This window comes from Equus asinus, chromosome 15 (assembly GCF_041296235.1).
Source record: "Equus asinus isolate D_3611 breed Donkey chromosome 15, EquAss-T2T_v2, whole genome shotgun sequence".
NCBI lineage: Eukaryota > Metazoa > Chordata > Mammalia > Perissodactyla > Equidae > Equus > Equus asinus.
Window position 1 is genome coordinate 40,113,641 of NC_091804.1, and position 20,337 is coordinate 40,133,977.

The 20,337-nt window shown below is 49.3% G+C and overlaps 1 long non-coding RNA gene across 1 annotated transcript; it reads left to right on the forward strand.

Annotated features, from left to right (window-relative positions):
• On the forward strand, positions 1 to 6,892 carry LOC106825932 (uncharacterized). The gene is made up of 4 exons (XR_011494443.1): positions 1 to 1,186; positions 2,465 to 2,663; positions 3,152 to 3,276; positions 4,439 to 6,892. It is a non-coding gene; the product is annotated as an uncharacterized lncRNA (long non-coding RNA).
• Positions 6,893 to 20,337: the final 13,445 nt, after the last annotated feature.

Consider the following 20,337-nt stretch of genomic DNA (forward strand, 5'->3'; position numbering starts at 1 on the left):
AGCTCTGAGTTACAGCTTTCAGTTCCTTCTAACTCCCCATCTCTCTCCATCCCTCCTCTGGATTGTGGCTTGTTCCTCAGTTGTTCCTAGTTCTGACAACCCTCAAAACCTGTTTCAAAGTGCACCTCCCTCTTTCAGTTCTCCTCCGCTGCTCCAGCCCTCAGGGGACTCTTCTCTCACTTTTTTTCCAAAGCCTTTATCAACTAATAGACCTTCTGCCTGGAGCTTAATTAAGATCGGTCCAGAGTTTCTTGTTGCTTCAGCAAAGCCAGAATGTAATGGTTCTTGCAGGGAGAGGGCACTTGCCTGGCAGTCAGTAACAGCTGGGAGGGCTCTGCTCCTCCACTCAGAGGGTACAAACAGATGTATCTGGCTAGCCTTCTGTGTTTTAAAAATAATGAATTATGTGCCAATACTTGAAAATCAGGAGATCTCAAATAAAAATCTGGGTTTTTGGCTTCCCTTGAAAACTTAGAAGGTGTGCCAACCCTGAGCCTACATTCCTCCCTGGCAAAAATTGGCTAGATCTGGTAGCACCTTTTTCCTTAAGTGGGGCATGGGTTCTCCAGTTTGCCGCAATCCCCACTACTCCTTAATGTCTAACATTAGGCTCCCTTTACTTATCTACTTTACCTTCCTGGCCCCTAGAGGATTTTGAGATTTTAATCCCTTCTAACTTTTTCCTTTAAGAGGGTAGACAGCTCATCAGAGCACTATGCACTGGCTGATGCTTAGCATGGCCCAAAGGGAGGCTGGGCATCACTCTGAATATTGTTGGGGAGGTGGGGAGGGGACACTTAGGAGGGTGCTTGCTGTGAATCAGTCTGAAGAGTCTTAGTATCAACGAACTCCAGTGTTGGAACTTGGCTGCTACCATGCTGCTTTACCTGGACATGTAGAGATATACTTAGTGTGAACATAAAACAATAAATTTATAAAAATTAACTAACTTATCAAGAGCACTTACTATGTGCCAGATACTGTTCTCAGATTTTTACGTTTAATTTCACAATAACCCTGTGTGGTCATCACTGTTACTTCTCCCATTTTAGAGACAAGGGACCTGAGACACAGGTAGGTAACTTGCTCGGGAATGCACAGCCAGAAAACAAGAGGCCGCGTGCAATCACAACCAGACACAGAATGCCTGGAACCTGGATTTTACCAGGATTGGAGGTGCCGGCAGGTGATGGGTTTTTCTATTGTTGTCTTCTCTGCATCATCTCATTTCCTGGGGCTGTAATCTGTCTCCCTCCTGCCAGGAGGCTGTGAAGTTTGAGGCTTCCTTCCCTTGGCACCGGGCTGAAGTTAGCTGGCCCCCAGCTCTGCTACTGTAGGCTCTTTGATCTGGAGACACACTGGACTACACGGCTTCAGCAAGAGGAGGACGGGGGAGGGGTGGGGCAAGAAAGCAGGGGCTTTGCCAGCCCAGACCAGGGCCCCTCAGACAGACCAGGGATCCCAGAAGTGCAGGGCCCACCTGCCAGCCCCTGGGCATGAGCTCGTAGCCCCTGTGTCCCCACGTCTGAGGTCAGCGCCCGGATGCTGAGCTCCGAGCATCCGTCTTGCTGCAATGGAAGATTTGAATCCCCTTGTCGTCACTTTGCATTGCTTCTGGGCTGTGTTCCCTCTTATTTCATTTTCGTCTGAAATCCTGAGCTCACCCTCCTCGGCAGCTGACGGGCCCATTTATTTCCAAGGCTGCAGCCAGTCGGAGGGCTGCCGACAGCTCCGCGGAGTGCTCTGGGTTTGCGCCACCTCGTTTTGTTCCTGCAGACAGGGCTGGGAGACCGGAGAACATCTTCATTTTGCAGCAGCAAAGCTGTCAGAGACTTCAGCCTCAGCCCTCATCCTCTTGGGCCTGAGATGCATTTTGGTTTGCCCTAGAGGTCACTGCCCGGGTCGACTCTGTCCCTTGATCTTTCGTCCTTTTGGACTCAAAACCTTGAGAGCGTGCAGTCTGTGCTTTGCAAATGTCCTGTCAAATGCCCCTGATTTGTCACAGTTGGAACAGCTCCTAGAGATCGTGTTGTCAGATCTTCTCTCAGTGTTCAGATAATGAAACAAAGCCCAGAGAGGGCAAGAGACTCATGGGGAATTGCACAGCAAGTGAGAGGCAGAACAAAACTGACAGGCTCCGGCCCCAGCCATTTCACGTTATTCCAGTCCACCTCTTCAGAATCTCAGAAGGCCAGCCTCAAGGGACTCCCCTCACGAGGCACCATCTACCTGCAAGGCTCTTCCGCCAGCACTTCAGGGCACTGCTGCTCCTCCCCTTCCGGCCTCAGCTCAGATGTCCCCTCCTCAGGGAGGCCGCCCCTCCTGCCTTGTCTGAAGCACCCTCTAGTCACTCTCCATCACATTCTCTCACATCCTCCATTGTTTTCTCCTCAGAGCTCTGATCAGTACCTGCAAAGATCTCCTATCAGAGTTTAATTTGCATTTTTGTTGTCGCTCCCACCAGAATGCGAGCTCCATCTCCCACCAGAATGCGAGCTCCACCAGGCAGTGACCGCGTCTGTGTGTCTCACTCGCCTCAACCTCTCCAGTAACCTCGCCAGTACCGGCACATAGAGGCGCCCCGCATGTCTGCGCATGTGGAGTGAAGGGATGAAGGGATTTCAGGGACTTCCAATGGTCCCTAAACAAGAGCACAGTTTTCAGTAAGGAATGCAAATTTAAATGTCTGTGGGATCACTTTCATTTGCTTTAGATAAGATTTTATTTGTGGAAACAAAGTCCACTCCTAAAGATGCTCCGAGGCCATATGTCCAGTGCCCCTTTTATTGGCGCATGTGACCCTGTTTGCTGAGCTCCGGGTCTGTGCTCTGCCCTGTGACAGGCACCGGACACGCAGAGGTGAGGAGAAGCGGGGGGAGCCAGGATTCTTCTCAAACCGGCTTAAATGCAAAGAAGAATCGATTGGTTTGCTTGGTCAAAAAGTCTAGGGGTTGGTCTGCCCGACTGCAAAGCCCGTGTTCTTTAAACACGGCTTTAGCAAATTGTGGTATAATTTAAACAGAGTGAAACGCACAGATCTCCATATACCTATCAAGGTACAGAGCATTTCCGGGACCCCAGGAAGTTCCTTCCTCTTCCAGTTAAGCCCCCTTCCCTGGCCCTGTCATCCCAGGGGCGACCCCTGTTCCAGTTTCTTTCAGCACAGATCCACTTTGCATCTTCTGGAATTTCACGCGAATGGAAGCTTACGGAGCGTCCTCTTTGGCGTCTGCCTTCTTTTCCTCAGCATCAAGCTCCACGCTCAGCATCCGTGTTGTGAGTGTCAGTACTTCATTCCTTTTCACTGCCTAGTTGTGTTCCGTTGTAGGGATGCACTGCATTTGTTTCTCCATTCATCTGTTGATGGACATGTGGGTCGTTTCCAGTTATGGGCTACTGTGGGTAAAGCTGCTATGAACATTCTTGGTGGACGTGTGCACTCATTTTTAGGAAATTCCTAGGAGCAAACTTGCGGGGTGAAAACCTCATGTCCTCAATTAAAATGATACGCTACCTCCCTGTGCTGGAGTCTTCTGTCTGTAGGTGTGATTGAAGCCTGGCTGTGAGCTGTGTGAGGGCACAGACCATTATTATTTGAAGCATTGTGCTTAGTAGCTGGTCCCCCCCAGGATAGATGGATGGGTGGAGGGGTGAATCTTTTTTGGATTGAGAGTTGTCTGGAGACCATTCTCCTGGGTGTCTTGTGTTTCTACACATCTTGCAAGCAAAGGCACAAACTGCCTTCCTTCAGACTATATTTTAGAGGATGTTCATGCAGTGAATAGTCTTGGAAGATAGAGATAGTGTCTTTCTCCAGAGCAAAGGGCAGGCATATTTACTGTCCATGATAAAAGATTTGGGTTTCTAAATATTATTCAGACTTAAAGAGAAAGGAAATTCTGACACATGCGATGCTATAGATGAACCTTGAGGACATTACACTAAGTGAAATAAGCCAGTCACAAAAAAAGACAAATACTGTCTGAGTCCATTTGTAGGAGGTACTTAGAGTAGTCAGATTCGTAGGAGCAGAAGGTAGAATGGTGGCTGCCAGAGGCGGGGGAGTGGGGAGGGGAGTGGGGAGTTATTTAGTGGGAACTATTTCATCCTGCAAGAGTTTGGATGGAAAAGTTCTGGAGATCTATTGCACAACAATGAGAATATACTTAACTCTACTGAACTGCACACTGAGAAATGGTTAAGATGGTAGATTTTGCGTTGTATGTTTTTACCACACACACACACACACACACACACACACACACACACACAGATTTGGGTTTCCAGGGCTCAGGATTCCTTTCCCGTAATGCAACTCATTACATGTCTTTGCACTGCTCTGTGGGAATCAGGGTTTGGGGAACTTGTGCAAGAAAATGTTGATGCTCTGGCTACTGCTATGGCTGTAAGTAACAACCATCCTTTGTCTCTGACCCAGGAGTCTCCTGTCTTCTGCCAGCATCCATAAAACTGCGGTGGGCTCACTTGCTAGCTTGCAGGTAGGGTAGATCTCAGACCCTTCTCACTTCTTGACCAAAGCGATCTCTGTATTTTTTTCCTTGCAGCACTTTGACAACTGTAGTTAAATACTTATCCTTAAGTATCTTGATGTACTTGTCTGCCTCACTAACCCCTGTGTTCTCTGGTTCACATCTTTATTCCCAGGGTCTTGCACAGTGCACAGTAGCACACACAAGATGCTCAATAAATATTTGTAGAATGAATGACTGGATGGTTGAGAGAATGAATTCTTGTTGCCTTGGTCCCACTATCTCTTCCTCAAGAAGCAATTGTGGAACCGAATGTCTGGCTTGTTGTCCCAGCTATTTGCAGGCAAGCTCCTGGGAGCCATCTCTGCTTTGTGCTGGGCTGGCTCTCATCTTCCTCCTCATCCTCCCCCCCCCCCACCCCCCGTGCTTCTCCTACACAAGTGCTGCTGAGAGCACTTCAAGTGGAGGGAAGTTCCTCTCCTTTTCATCTGCCAGCTGCTTGCTTGAGGTCAAGGATCTCCCTCTCCACTTTACAGAAGAGGAAACAGGCCCCAGAGGTGAAGCTCTCATGTATCTCTTGCCCTGGGTTTGGCCATTTGCCGTCCAGTCTCAGACGGGGCCAGGTGCTGGGGCTTTTGCCCTCATAGCCCACCAGCCCCTGGATATCAAGAGGGTGGGATGTGGGTGGAAGGCAGAAGTATCTCAAACTATTGACGACAGGGTTGACCCACAGCAGCAGTTCAGTTCGTGCTCAGCAGAGTCCTGGCTTTAGATGGACATCATCCTGCTGGGGGATCCTTGGGGGCCTCTGAGCGGCTGCCAGTGGAAGGCCCTTGTTTGGCTCTGAACAGTTCAGGGGGTTACTTACTTGCTGGCAGGGGGTCTGCAAGGGTGGGCTGAGCTTCCAGAGCTCTCGATGCTGACTTGAATCCTGTTCTTGGTCCTGCCAAGTCCAGTCCCCTCAGTCGCCCAGTCTCTTCCAGCCACACCTGGGAGGGGGTCTCTGGCAATCTCTCTGTTCTCTTTTTATATCATTATCATGGCGTACACTTAATGCCTGTTTCCCTTGGCGCCTCCCATTTATTTTCAAGAGCTTCCTTTGAAGTAAGAAAAAAAAAGGAATGTTATCAATTTCTCCTTTCATTTCTGCTGAAACAATTTTAATTCTCTCCCACTTGGTGTGGATCCCTCTGATTTATCGGGGCAGAGTCTTGTACAGGAAGGATGGGTGGAGAAGGCAATGAGAGCACAAAGACTTATATTTCAAGATAGTGCGTTGTGGCATTTAGAAACTGTGGGGTCGGTTCAGGGCTGAATTGGGGCTCCCAGGCTAATGCTTTTCTCAGTACTTCAGGTTACATCCCTGGTCAAGTCAGTGACTGTTTATTAAGCACCTACTGTGTGCCAAATGCTTTGTTGACTCACGGACCCTGAGTGCTTAAAAGCTATGCTTTCTTCTCAGTGGTAAAGCTGTAGGTCTTGCATTTCCTTTCATATGGACTGGAATGAAAACTCTTTTGGGGAAAAGGAAAAAATTAGCTTTCAGTGGTGGTAATAGTTTGTGCGTTCATCAATCCACACATTTATTCATTTTTAAACATTCATTGAGCACCTGCTGTGTGCCAAGCCTTCTACTTGATCTTGGGGATATGGCCTTGGCCGTGACAGGGAGGGTCTCTGTCTTCATGCACTTTAAATATTCTTGTGTAGAGAGGCAATAAACAAAGACACACGTAAGGACAGACAATGATAAACAAAGGGAGGAAAAGTAAAGGGAGCAAAGGTTTAAGAGCTATGGAGGCAGCTCTGGGAAAGTGACGTCCAGGGCTGAGTACGCTCAACTCATTCAGTAATCACTTCTCGAAGCGCTCAGAGCTGAGTCGCAGATCCTTCCTCCAGGCAGCTTGTCTCTCACGCTTTTTTTCTACTAGTAACGGATTCGCTGGGCTGAGCCATGGCTGCCCTCCCCTCTTCTCTTTGGCTCCTGCCCCACCTGCGCTGCCTTAAATCCAGTCCATTCCCTGGGGCCATCCATCCCTTTGTGCCCTGGGCCATCCCTTGAGCATGTGGTCTAGCTGCTTTGCTATTGCTCCAACACACCAGGTGTCTGGAAAGTTCTTCCCCAAGATATCTGCACGGCTTGATCATTCACTTGTTCTTAGGTCTTTGCTCAAATGCCACCTTCAAGGGGAAGTCTTTCCTGGGCCCCCTATTTAAAATTGCAACAACCCCACTTCTACTCCAGACCTCTCCATCCTCCATTTTGTTTTCTTTTTCTCCTAATGAGAGCACTTGAGAGGACCGATGACCTTCAGTTGAGGGACCCAGGCAGCCTGCGGCAATGGTGCTCTCCTCCGTCCATCTTGCTGAGGCTCCCAATTGGCCTTGCCCAATCAGAAGATGGAGGCAAGTACAAGTCAGCCTCCAAGGGCACGGAGAAGGGCGGAGAAAGTGATCCAGAGTGGGGCTGGCCTTTAAACTCTTGTTTGAAGCCCTAGGGTTTTACTAAAGTGTTCTGGGGCTATCACCATGGGCTAGGGGTGACCCAGTGGACTGGACTTTGATCAGACCGTTAACATTCCCACAGGCGTGTGTGTGGTGGCGAGAAGGCGGAGAATGACAAGGCCTGAACTTGAACTTCAGTTCCCGCACTTACCAGGTGTGTGACTTTGGACATATCACCACACCCTCTGAGGCCAGATACTCATCTGTTAAATGCAGCTAAAAATCCCTGCTCTGCATCCTCTCTGGAAGATTGTGAAGATTCCAGGAGTTTCAGGACGTGGAAATGCTTTGCAAACAGCAGATAAAACTTGGATAAAACTGGTTGTTTTAATCTCAGCTACCAGTGCGTGTTTCCACTGTTGACTCAGAAATTCCAAGTCTAGACGCAGAACGGGTAACTGGTCGCCATGAAGACCTGGGGATGACAGGGGTTTCCAGCCCACCCGATGTACTTAAATTGGCTTCTGATGGAAAAATCCTGAAGATCCCAGGCGTGGGTGGCCGTTCTGTTACCCATCAGGACACAAGGTACCCAGTTGTTGCTGGGGGCCTAAGACAAGGTCTTGATTCCAGCTTCATAAATGCTTCAAGGAGCGATCTGTTATCCCTTGTTCCTCCCTGCCTCCCGCCAAAGGGAGCTCTCTCTGAGGGTGAGGGGGGATGGCAGCATCGTGGCCCCGGCGGTGTGCTTCCTGTAAAGCAGTAGGAAACTGCAGACCCTCCTGTCTTGTTTGGGGGCTCAGGCGACATTCTACAGCAGACAGGAGACACCCCGCGGTGGGAGCCCTGTAGCCCTGGCTCTGGGGAAAGCAGAGGACACCACCTGTGTTGCCAAGGCATTTAGCCACGGAGAGGGCATCTCTTTAGCGATCTGGGCTGGAGCCCAGCATGAGGTTGGCTGGTGGGCATGGCGCGGCTCCTTGCTGTGAGCTGGCATTCAGGGCTGAGCACAGTGCCATGTACCGGGCGCAGGGTTAGAGGTGGTTCTCAGCCACCGCCTTGCCTGCTGTCGGTCTCGGGCTTTGAAGAGTCAAGAACCGGATTGGTTCTTGGGGGTGGGGAAGAGGCCCTCTTCTTTTTGTTTGGCAGCTTCCACTCCGTTCTCATTTCCAGCGATGGGGTACCGAGGTTCAGTGGCTGGAACTCTAGCCTGGGCAAAGGGACCCTGAGCATTTGTCTCAGCTCCTCCCCTCCCTGATATCATACCTTTGGACAAATTGTTTCCTTTTCTCGGCCACAGTTTACCCATCCTAAAATGAGGGACTTTTTCTGTGATATGAGATTTGAATATCTTGTGTTTCTAGGCAGGGTTTCTCAACCTGGGCACTATGGACATTTGGGTCAGCATCATTCTCTGTGCTGGGGGCTGTCCTGGGCATTGTAGGATGTTTAGCAGCATCCCTGGCCTCCGCCCACTAGATGCCAATAGCACCCGCCATGAAAGTTTCGACAAACAAAAATGATTCCAATGAAAAATAGCAACGAAAATCCTCTGGGGAGCAAAATTGTGTCTGTTGAGAACTACTGATTCAGGGTGTAGGCTAAAGATTTTGCAGTCGTGGGAAGTGTTTCCCTGGGTCTTACTCTGGAGGGTAAATTATTGTCGTTGTTGTTATTAGCTGTTCAACACACGCAGATATATATATGGATATATGTTCATGTAGATACATATCTATACGTATGCTTCCATCCTCACATCAGCTTCTTCCCTCTTGTGTCCATGTCTCTGTGTCCCGATCTCCCTTTCCTTCCTCCTGCAAAGACACTAGCTTTAGGACCCGCTCTAATCTGGTGTGACCTCATCTTACCTTGGTTACATCGGCAAAGACCCTATTTCCAAATAAGGCCACCTTCACAGGTACCAGGGATCAGGACTTGAACAGATCTTTCTGGGGGAGGCAATTCAACTGGGTACCAAGGCCAGGACTGAACAGCCATGGCCAAGGGGGAACGAGATGAAGTCCCGCTGCTCTGTGAGAATCACGCCCACTTTCTGATGTAACAGCCCCAGGAAGGGCATCTTCAATTCCAGTTCCACGGTTCCAGCAGCTCCGGTTCACACAGCCTCAGCCCTCCTCTCTCTCTCCCTCTGTCGAGTTCGTCCAGCAAAACCCCGACCCTGATTCCATCCCGCCGTCCAGAGCCACGCCCAAGCTGGACAGTGCCGGATAAAAACACACAACTGTGTCGAGGGTCTCTTTACATTTTTGCGTACAAACCTTAAGTGGACCCTCGGCAGTGCCCAACAGTCCCATTCCACCTCCTAGGTCCCGTCATTCTCCTGCTCGGGAGTACTATTTTCCATTCTCTCCTCCTTCCTCAGCCTTCAGCACGCTCTCGCCCTGCTTCCTCTCAGCGGAGGACGTGGCTTCTGATTTCACTGAGAAAACGGAAGCACTCAGAAGAGAACTGTTTGCTTGCCCTCAGCATACCTGCGTCGATAGTCACATCCTCCACCTTTTTCTCCACTCCACCTACATCCAAGCTTGCTTGTGTCCTGGAACCCACCCCTTTCCTGGAGGATTTCATTCCTGCATTTATCTCCTCTCCATCTCTTGCGTTGTCTCCCTGAAACCCACAATATCAAAATGAAAACCTCTGCCTGTATCCCTTGCCGCCTCTAACCACCATCCCAGTTTCGTGCTTCCCTTGACAGGGACCCCCTTGAGTTGTACGTACCCAAGTTTCCAGTTCCTTCCCTGCCCGTTGCCTTTTGACCACGCCACCGAATCTGCTCAAGAGAATTGCCAGCAGTCTCCATCTTGCTAAACCCAGTGGTCCCTTCTCAGTCACCTCCTTACTCAAACTCTCAGTAGCATTCGACACAGTCGATCTTGTCCTTGAATACACTCTTCTTGGCTGTGGGGACCTTCGATGCTCCTGGCTCTCCCCCGGCTCCCTGGCTGCACCTCCGCAGCCCTCCTGGCGGCCCCTCCTCTTCCTCCTGACTCCTGAAGGTTGGAGTAAACCACAGCCTCCTTTGCCTTTTGTCTCTCTCCTGCCCCACATCCACATAGAGCCCTGAAGTGATCATGTTCAGCCCGAAGTCTTAGAAGACCACCTATATTTGGACGAGTCCTAAATTTACGTCTACAGCATTGATTCTCTCTTGATGTCCAGACTCACTTGTGTAACTCACAATTCAACAACTCTGCTTAGATGTCACGGAGTACCACTGGTCCCCGCCTCCTCCCGCAGGTCACTCCTGCCCCGTCTTCCTCACCTCTTCCTCACCTTAATGTTGTGAGCCTAAAATCCTAGGAGTCATCCTCGCTTTCTCCCCTCCCCCATCCCATATCCAGTCCATCAACCAGTCATATTGGTTCTCCTTTCAAAAAATCCAGAATCTAGCTTCTCATTGCTCCACTGGCCCCTCAATCCAGGCCACCATCGCGTTCTGCCTGGAGGAATGTAGCAGCCTCTCAGCTGGCCGCCCTGTGGCCTTTCTCCCCTCCTACAAGTCACTCTCCTCCTTGAAGATGGAGGCATCTTCTGAAACCTGATTCATAGCATGTCATCTGCCTGCTTAAAATCCTTCATTGCATCTAGAAAAAAAATCCAGGTTCCTTCCCGGGTGTCTGGTGGGGTCCTGCCTCCCTCTCCGTCCTTCTCTGGTCACTCTCTGCCTGTCCAGCACACCACATGGGACTTCCTTCTTCGCCTTGAACAGGCTCAGGGCTCTGGCCCTCAGCGCTCCCTCTAAGACCTTCCATGGCTGCCTCTTTTCTGTTCTTTGTGTCTCAGCTCAAATATCGTCTCCCCGCAGAGGCCTTTCCTGGTGGTGACCACTAGGAGTCTTTGAAGCTTCTTCAATTTCTGTCATGACAAGATGTCCCAGACTGGTCTTGTGTATTTCCTGCTCCAGACCTAGAATCAGTCATTTCTCTAAGGGGCTCTGGTTCCTTTATTGGGAAATGACACCTGGAGACCATGATCCAGCCACCAGGGTGCTCATTGTATGAGGTTGGTCATTGCTGCCAGGTCTTTTCAGAAGATAGAGTCAGGAAATATTACTTTAAAATATTACTTTAAAAAATAGACAGGGCCTGGCCCTGTGGCTGAGTGGTTAAAGTTTCACACTCTCCTTCAGTGGGCCAGGTTCATGGGTTCAGATCCTGGGGGTGGACCCACTTCATTCACTAGCCATGCTGTGCAGGTGTCCCACATACAAAAAAATAGAGGAAGATTGGCACAGATGTTAGCTCAGGGCTAATCTTCCTCAAGCAAAAACAAACATACACATAAAAAACGGCCAGCCCCAGTGGCCTAGTGGTTAAGTCCAGCACGTTCTGCCTTGGCGGCCCGGGTTTGGTTCCCAGGCGTGAACCTACACCACTCCTCTATCAGTGTCCATGCTGTGGGGGCATCTCACGTACAAAACAGAGGAAGATTGGCAATAGATGTTAGCTCAGGGCCAATCTTCCTCAGCAAAAAACCCAAAACATACAAATAAGTTGTGATTTCTTACTTCAAATTCACAACTACTGAGTTTTTGCTTGATGTTGTTAATTTTCCATTGTCTTTCTTCTCTTGTGCCAAAAACCTCATTCTTTCAACAAAAACATAATTACTCATCTTCTTTATCCCGTTACACACACACCCAGCCTCACAATCGCAACACTGACATTCTTCTCAACAATATGATTACTAAAAACAGTTTAAGATTCACTTGCAGTCCTTTTTGTCCTTAGAATAAGAGAAGTCAAAATACCGTAGTTTCAAGTCACCCAGCTTCCTTCGTCTCTGGGTGGCTGTACCACCAACTGCATCCACAGGGCCTTTTGCTTCAATTTGTTTTCATTTTTTGGGGATTGCTTTGTGAAAACTTAACTTTGTTTATAAGTATGTAAAACATTTGTATGGTTCCTGTAGTAGGCTGAATAACGCATCCCCCGGCACCCAATAAAGAGGTCCACTTTCTGATCCCTGGAACCTGTGAATATGTCACCTTATGTGGCAAAAGGGACTTTGCTGATGGGAGTAAGGATCTTGAGATGGGAGATTATCCTTGCTAATCCAGGTGGCCCCTACATAATCGTAGGGGTCTTAGAGGACAGAAGCAGGAGTGTCAGAGTCAGGGAGAAAAAGTGATAATGGGAACTGAGGTCAGAGAGGAGGGAAGACGTTACCTTGACAGCTTTGAAGATGGAGATGGGACCCGCAAGCCAAGGAACGCACGCGGCCTCTAGAAGCCTGGGCATGGAGCTCCTTGGAGCCTCCAGAAGGAACACAGGCCTAACAGCACCCTGATTTCAGCCTGGAGAGACCTGTTTTGGACTTTGATCTTCAGAACTGCAAGAGAATAAATTTGCATTGTTTTAAGCCGCAGAACTCGTGGTGATTTGTAACTGCAGACATAGGAAACTCATACACTTCCAAAAACCAGCTCTAACGTTTATTCCTGCCACCTCCACCATATTCCACCCTTCCCCTGTATAATCTTTAGAGTCTATTTGTAGCTTATCCTTCCATCTTTTAAAAATATAATCAAATATGTATATTATCGACTATATAAACATATAACCGATGCATAAATATTTGTCTCCCCTTCTTAGATTAATAGCATTCTATACCCGCTCTTCTCTTCCCTGTTTCTTTCACTTAACCGTCTGTTCTAGAGGTCAGGCACAGCAGGATGTGGAGGCAGCCCTCATTCCCTTTAACGGCTGTATAGAAGTCCATCGTGTGGATGTACCGTCTGTTATTTATTGGTCTCCTTTTGGTGAACACTGGATTAATTCTAGTCTTTTGCGAATGCAAATAATGCTGCAGTGCATATATCTTCTCATATTTTTGCCAGCTCCTCTTTGGGATAGCTTCCTAGGAGAATCGCTGGATCAAAGGATCGATGCGTATGTAATTTTGCAGATATTGTCAAGGCCCTCCACGGGGCTGTAGCATTTTGCATCACCGCCTACAACGTATGAGAGAGCTGCTTTCCCCCAAATCTTGTCAAAATTTCGGATTTTAGCCAATCTGATGGTGGAGAGGTGGTTTACCGATGTCATTTTCATTTGCGTCTTCTTATTATGAACGAGGGTGAGCATCTTTTTGTATGGTCAGCAGACATTTGCATTTCTTTTTTTGGGAATTGTTGAATAATATTTTTATGGAATAAACTGAGTGAATGAGTGAGTAAACATATCAGAATATCTAGGAACAAGATGAGCCCTTGGAGGCAGGCTTCTTACTTTCCTATTTCTTTGTTTTCAGCCACCACCACTCCGTCAGACAGCCGGTGTCTCACCGGGCCCCTCGCCGGTGCTGAGTAAGCATTAATTTCACCACGCCAGAAAGTTGAATCTGAGAGCACATCCTTTCAATAGAGGTAACAGCAAGAGCAGGCTTGTGAGTAGGAGCAGTCAGTGAAGACTGAAACGCCCGGGTCGCTGCACATGCCTGGGGCCGGGGAGCTGAGCAGCAGCCGAAGGCAGGGACACACACTCACTCCTGCGTCGCAGCTGCGGTAGCTGCAGCCTCAGCTGGGACGCATCTGGCTGCAAATCAACAGGCGATTCCTGTGCCCACTGCCTTTTATCCCCATGGCTGTTCTACCTACAGCTCTGCGTTCGGGAATGGAGCCAGAGCCGTCGGAAGGGATGGGCAGGGTGCCACAGCCGGAAGATGGCGGGCTTTGAGTGGGTGGCGCAGGGTCCGAATGCCGGCTCCGTCACTCTGCGCTCTGAGAGGACTTGGGTGAGTCATTTAAGCTGCTCTGGATCTCAGATGCTTCATGGAAAACCAGGATCATTGTACCTTCAGCATCGTTTTTTATAAAAACGAAGGTGTGAAATTGTATGGGTGAGGTACATGGTATCTGGCAGCTGTGGTTATGCCAAGGAGGGTCATTGATTCCTGCATACACAGCATACACTAGGCCTGGCGCTTTGAGTTTTCACGTGTGATCGCGTATATCCCTCACAGCAAGCCTGTGAGGGATTTCCACTCTCCTTTTTCTTACTCGAGTGAGGAAATTGAGGGGCAGAGCCCAGGCCATGGCCCAAGGTCTCAGAGCTCCTGCATGGCCCAGGTGGGAGACGAACCCAGGCCAATTGCCACCCGAGCAAGGTGCTTCCCTGCCTTGCTGTCAGCAGACTCTGCGGACCACACCCGGGGCCTCCCCCAGAGGCCGGTGACCCAGACCTAGCTGCTCAAAGGACTGTGCCCCTTGTGGTGGGCGGTCTGCTGGACCGACTGTGTAGTTTGCAGGGTCCAGTGCACAGGGAAAATGCAGGGCCCTTGTTCAAAAAATATTAAGAATTTCTGGATGGTGACCGCAGAGCATTCAACCAAGCACAGAGCCCTTCTGAACAGGGGCCCACAGGTCGTAGGCCCAGGCAGCCGGCCCCAGTGGTCTTCACTGGGCTGTGCCTCCCAGCAGACTGGGGGCACGCTGTGGGCTCCCTCTGAATGTCTTGTCAGCCTCCTAACTTCTCTGAAGACCCAAAGGAAACCCCGAGATATGCTAAGCAGCCCCAACACAAACCCTGAAAATCTTCCTGGCTGCACTTAGCTCCAGCAAGAATATGACTGGGCCCACATGAAACGGTTACTTGTATCTCAGGCTGGCCAAGAGCCCTCACCTGCCCAACAGGTGAGGTCAGAAAACTCCACAGGCAGGCTCCTCATGTTCCCTCTCCAGTTTACAACCTAAGAAATTATCATAATAATTACATTAATTCTTAGTTATAGTAATAATAATAATAATGGTTTTCAACAGTAATTTACTCTGTAGTCAGCATTCACATTTACTTAACTTACGCAGGTTATAGACTTTCTGAAAAATCAGTGTTACTGAACCAATCTGTTCACGTCCAAAGTTATAAACTGTATTTCTTGTTCTGAAAAACTCTTTTTTTTTCTTTTTTTTGCTGGGAAAGATCCCTCCTGAGCTAACATCTGTTGCCAATCTTCTTCTTTTTCTGTATGTGAACCACTACCATATCATGGCCGCTGACAGATGAGTGGTGTAGGTCTGAGCCCGGGAACTGAACCTGGGCTGCCAAAGTGGAGCGTGCTGAACTTAACCACCAGGCCCCTGGGGCTGGCCTTGAAAAACTCTTAATGCTGCAGTTTCCTGCAAAATTCAGCACAAGATTCCAACACTTCTCAAATCGTTGAGCACAAGGAAGAATACCCTTCTCATCCCCCACCCAACACACACATACAGCATCAATTAATTACATTATTATAAATAAAATGCTGTGGTGTAACATTCCCGGCCCAGACTTGTCCTCACACAGGCCTCTGTCCGGCCATGCTGCTCGTGACCAGCTTCATAATTTGGGTTCCACACACGGGTCCATGTCATCCAAGTGAGGGGAACTGCTCTGGCCCACCTCACAGGCAGGCAGGACCACCACGCACCGACGTGACCCGCCTTACAAACAGGAGACCTGAGACAGGTGGTCAGAGAGCTGTAAGCAGCCTGGCTGGGGAGCGTCGAGTCACTCGAGTGGGCTGTTGGGGAGCCCCCAGCTGGCTCACTGAACTCGACATTGTCTCACATCCACCTCCCCAGGAGTCTCTTTGCAGCAGGTATAAATCTTAGTCCATAAAATTGGGCGTGCCAAAAAAAAGAAGTAGCACATTTCTCTATTTTCTTTCACTTCAAGTGGTGGCAGATTCAGTCTCAGTCATGGATGGGGTTTTCTTTTCCCCCCACAACAGCCAGGCGTGTGCCAAGGTCCTGAGAGTGCCAGGCAGCGGGAAGGCCCTGGCTTCTGTCCCCGGTTGGGGGCACAGGCATCTCCATCGTGGCTGGGCATCCCCTGCATCGCCCGAGTACGGTCGTCCTCCCCTGGGGGCGATTTTGCCCCCGCCCCCCCAGGGGCATTTGTCTGGGGACTTTTTTGGCTGCCACAACTGGCATCTCGTGGGGAGGGCCACTCATGCAGCTAAAGTCCCTTCAACGCATGGGACAGCCCCCCGCAGGACAAAGAATTATTCTGTCCCGATGTCAATAGTGCTGAGGCTGGGAAACCCTGCCCTCAGAGGTTCTCAAGCTCCTATTTCCCCAGCCTTCTGACTTCTGGCCACTTTATAATCTGGCAACTTCTTTTCCTTTCTCTTCATGTTGTTCTGAATGTAACTTCCCTCTCTATTCTTGTTCTCTGCTAAACTCCCTCACCAGTCAAAGAGCCCAGTTGTTCATCCGCCACAGAGATGACCCGTAACTGGTCGAAGCCATCATTTCCACACCCTAGTATTAGAGACTGGCTTTTCCAGCCTCTCTTCCAGCTAGGGCTTGCCATGTGACATAGTTCTGGCCAATGAAATGTAAGGAGACACGTGCTGGGGGCCTCTGGAAAAGAGATTGCTCCTTGTGTGAGGTGTTCTGGAGAGGAGAGCTGTCTGGTGTCAGCCACCATGATTTTCCTGCCTGGAACAACCACGTGAGGATGTAAGGTGTAGGGCTGTGGCAGCCATCTTGCAACCATGAGGTAAGTCAGGAGAATTGCAGACATGAGCCACCAAATGGACCCTGGAATCATCCACTTCCAGGTCTCTTGTTAAATAAGCTACAAATGTCCTTAGAGTTTAGACCATACTTGATACACTTGGGCAAACCTCTTAACCTCTCTCTATCTTACTCTTGCGTAAGAAGGGAAGAATAAATGCTTCCTGCATAAAGTTGTTATGGAGATTTAATGAGATGACGTATGTAAAGCATTTGACTAAGTGCCTGGAATATAATAACTATTCAATGTATTGCAAATGTCTTTGTTACTGTCCCTATGAACCGAATTAATTGGGGATGATATTACGGGTCTTCCGGTAAATTTCTTCTACTGATTGATTGTTCACTCAATTATCCAACAAACAGGTATTAGCGCCTGCCATGCTAAGATACTGGAAATGATAGGAAGTTATTTAAGAGAATACAATTAGGGGGAAATGATACCCGAGAGGTTGTATATTAGATCCCAGCAAAATTCTCTTTTATTCAAGAGCTGGATTTTGCAAACTTTAGTTTCTGTATTCTGTCATTGTATGTGTCATATCCATGTACCATGTCCTTGCCCTGGTACAATAGCTGTACTGTTATTGACTTAAAATTTTTCTTTAAACCAACTTACTCTTTTGGGTTAAATAGATTTATTTTTTTATTTTTTTTTTTTTTTAAAGATTTTATTTTTTTCCTTTTTCTCCCCAAAGCCCCCAGGTACATAGTTGCATATTCTTAGTTGTGGGTCCTTCTAGTTGTGGCATGTGGGACGCTGCCTCAGCGTGGTTTGATGAGCAGTGCCATGTCCGCGCCCAGGATTCGAACTGACGAAACACTGGGCCGCCTGCAGCGGAGCGCGCGAACTTAACCACTCGGCCACGGGGCCAGCCCCTAAATAGATTTATTTTTAAAAGAAACTTTATATCACTATGGTAAATGAACAACCAACATCACTAGCCATAAACAAAAAATAGCCAAAATATAAATGCCATGAAAGATTCTCTAATGTTATTAAATTAAAACAAAATATTCATTTGTGTGCTCCTTGAACTCATCTTGCACACCGCAGTTGTACCCACACCATGCTTAGCCATACACTGAAGAGAGTGATCATACTTAGTGAAAAAATGTTAAAGTTTAAAAACAGCCTAAGATTTATAAGTTCTGAAGTGGGTTTGACATAGAAGTTAGACATAAATAATATGATTATTATACCTAATTATTCCTCAGCAGTCTGTCATACTTAAAGAAAATTACTATGAAATATAGTGTGGCTTTCTGGTTAACAATATTTTCTCCCTCCTTTATCAAGTTTACGGAACCTTTCTCTGTCATAATCCCCGAGGTGTTTCGCTGTCAACGTAGGCTCCGACCATCCCTTTCCACAGTAATTTACTCTGTAGTCAGCAATCACACTGATTTACCTTTTGCAGGTTGTGGACATCCTGAAAAGTCAATGTTACTGAACCAGCCTATTTATGTCCAAAGTAATACACTGTTTTTTCTTTCTTGTTCCGGAAAACTCTTAATGCTGCAATTTCCTGCAAAATGCAGCACACGGCTGCAATGCTTTTTAAATTGTTGACAAAAAGGTCATGCCCTTTGCCCCTGCCCTCTGCCCTGGGATTTGGGGGTTTAGCTCTCTGTTACTATAGCTCCCCAAACCTTCAGGCCCCCTGAACTCTTTTTTTGTGTGTGAGGAAGATGGGCCCTGAGCTAACATCTGTTGCCAATCTTCCTCTATTTTATGTGGGTTGCCGCCACAGCGTGGCTTGATGAGTGGTGCTAGGTCCACGCCTGGGATCTGAACCCGCAAACCCTGGGCTGCTGAAGTGGAGCACATGAACTTAACCACTATGCCACTGGGCCGGCCCCTGGCCCCTAAACTTTGCTGGATTATTGCAGTTGCTTCACTGATGGTGCCTCTGGCCCTGAGCCAAATTCATACCTCACGATGTAGTCGGATCCTTCTCCCTAAATTGCAGCTCAGACTGTTGCTGGCTCTGCTTTTCCCTTTGAAACCTGAATCTGAATTCCGTTTAGCCTTCGAGGTTCTCCCCAATGTGATTCTACCCTACCTCCCTAAACTCGACTCCTCACTCTTTTGCATCTGGCTGCTGGCTCAGCCTGCACCCTGTTCCCTGCACACAGCCCATTTCTTGTGTTCGCCCTTTGTCCTCATCATTCCTCCCTCCCAGACCCTCCTCTGTGAGTCCCCACCCTTCCAGGCTGAGCTTCACAGTCAGCTCCTGCAGGAACCGGCCTGGCCTCCTTGTCTGCTTGCTGCCTTTGATGAATCTCACTGTCTCCTCCACCGTCCTGCTGTCATCTGTGTGCGCTGAGTGTTTCTGCGGCTGGTTTCGAAGCTGCTCGGGTGCAGGAAGCACTTGTGGCTCGTTTCTGTGTATCTTGCTGTGATTACACGGAGGGCAAATTGGACTGACGAGGGGGAACTGACAGCAATGTGAGTGGGTAAGGATCTCACCGAGATACAATAGGGAGCTATGGAGAGCTAGAGAGGGCATGCCCCTCTTGGGGAGAAGGGGCTCAGCCCAGTGCTGTGCGAGCCTCTGTTTTCCAAGAGAAGCCTGAAATCCGGAGTGTTTCAGTGGAACCTCACTGAATGGGCCACAGTGAGCACGTGGGGTCTAGACGGACACTGTTGACATCCAGGCCTGACATCTACCCCCTGAAGTACATGATGGAATGATGGGCGTGGAATGGTTTAGAAATGAAAACCAGCTCACCCACCGGCTGCTTCTCCTATGGCGTTAAACCACTGGGTCATAGGTGTGTTTTTGCATCAAAGACGGAGTTTAGCAGAAAGGACAGCTGTGGCTTCTGGGATGCCTCCTCTGGCCGGGCCTGGTTCAGGTCCTGTGTGGAACGTGCTCATCGCTCCATCCCCACGGCCCCCTGCATCAGGGGCCGTTATTATGCCTGGAGGCGTGATGTGACAGGCATGCGGTGACAGACGCTGCTTGCACGGCCGAGCCGGGGTTTGAACCTGGGCTCTGATGCTGGAGCCACGTCGCTTTGCACAAGGACAGCCCGTGAGCTCACGCTGCTTCACGGCTCTTTTCAGATCGCCTCACCGACTCCCCCTGTCAAACCCTCGGGAAGATGCTGTGAAGTTATCAGGGCCAGTGACAAGTCCCATGTTGGAGGGGGCACTGAGCCACGAGGCGGCAAGAGCACACCCAAGATGACACTGCTGGTCAGGAACGGAGACCGCAAGGCCGTAATTGGGCCGATTCAGCTCTGTTTGGGCTGTCTTCCTGGGTCCGGCGCTCCAGAGAGTGACAGTCCGTCCCGATTCATCGGGTTTGTTAGGCGTTCGGGGAGCTCGGGGCCTTGCGGCTCGGAGGCTGGGGAGACGAGGCAAACGCGATTAAGCAACACGAGAGGGTACAGAAGGTGAGTGCAGTGACAGCCGCGTGAGAATAGATAATTAGGTGCGAGCGGAAGAGCGCAGCCCGTGGGCCCGCGGGCCGCAGAGGCACACGGGGCTGTGACAGGATCACAGTTCAGCAGCCCCCTCAGCCTCAGGTCGTAGAGGAATGGCTCCCTCTGCCAGCCTGGTGTTCGGGGACCTACATTACCTGTCCCCATCCCTGAACCCCGGCTCCGGAAACTTTTTTCTTTATTCTTCCAGCTATTCAGGACTCAGGCTCATTATCATCATAATAGCTAGTATTTATTAAGGGGTTAATGCCTGGCCCTATTTTTACGGCTTTGTATGTTTTAACTCATTTAGCAATCCTAGCAACTCATGAGGTAGGTCCATTTTTAGTCCCTTTTTAAGGTGAAGAAACAAGGGGCTGTCCCAGTGGCCGAGTGGTTAAGTTTGCACGCTCGGCTGCGGCGGCCCAGGGTTTCGCCGGTTCGGATCCT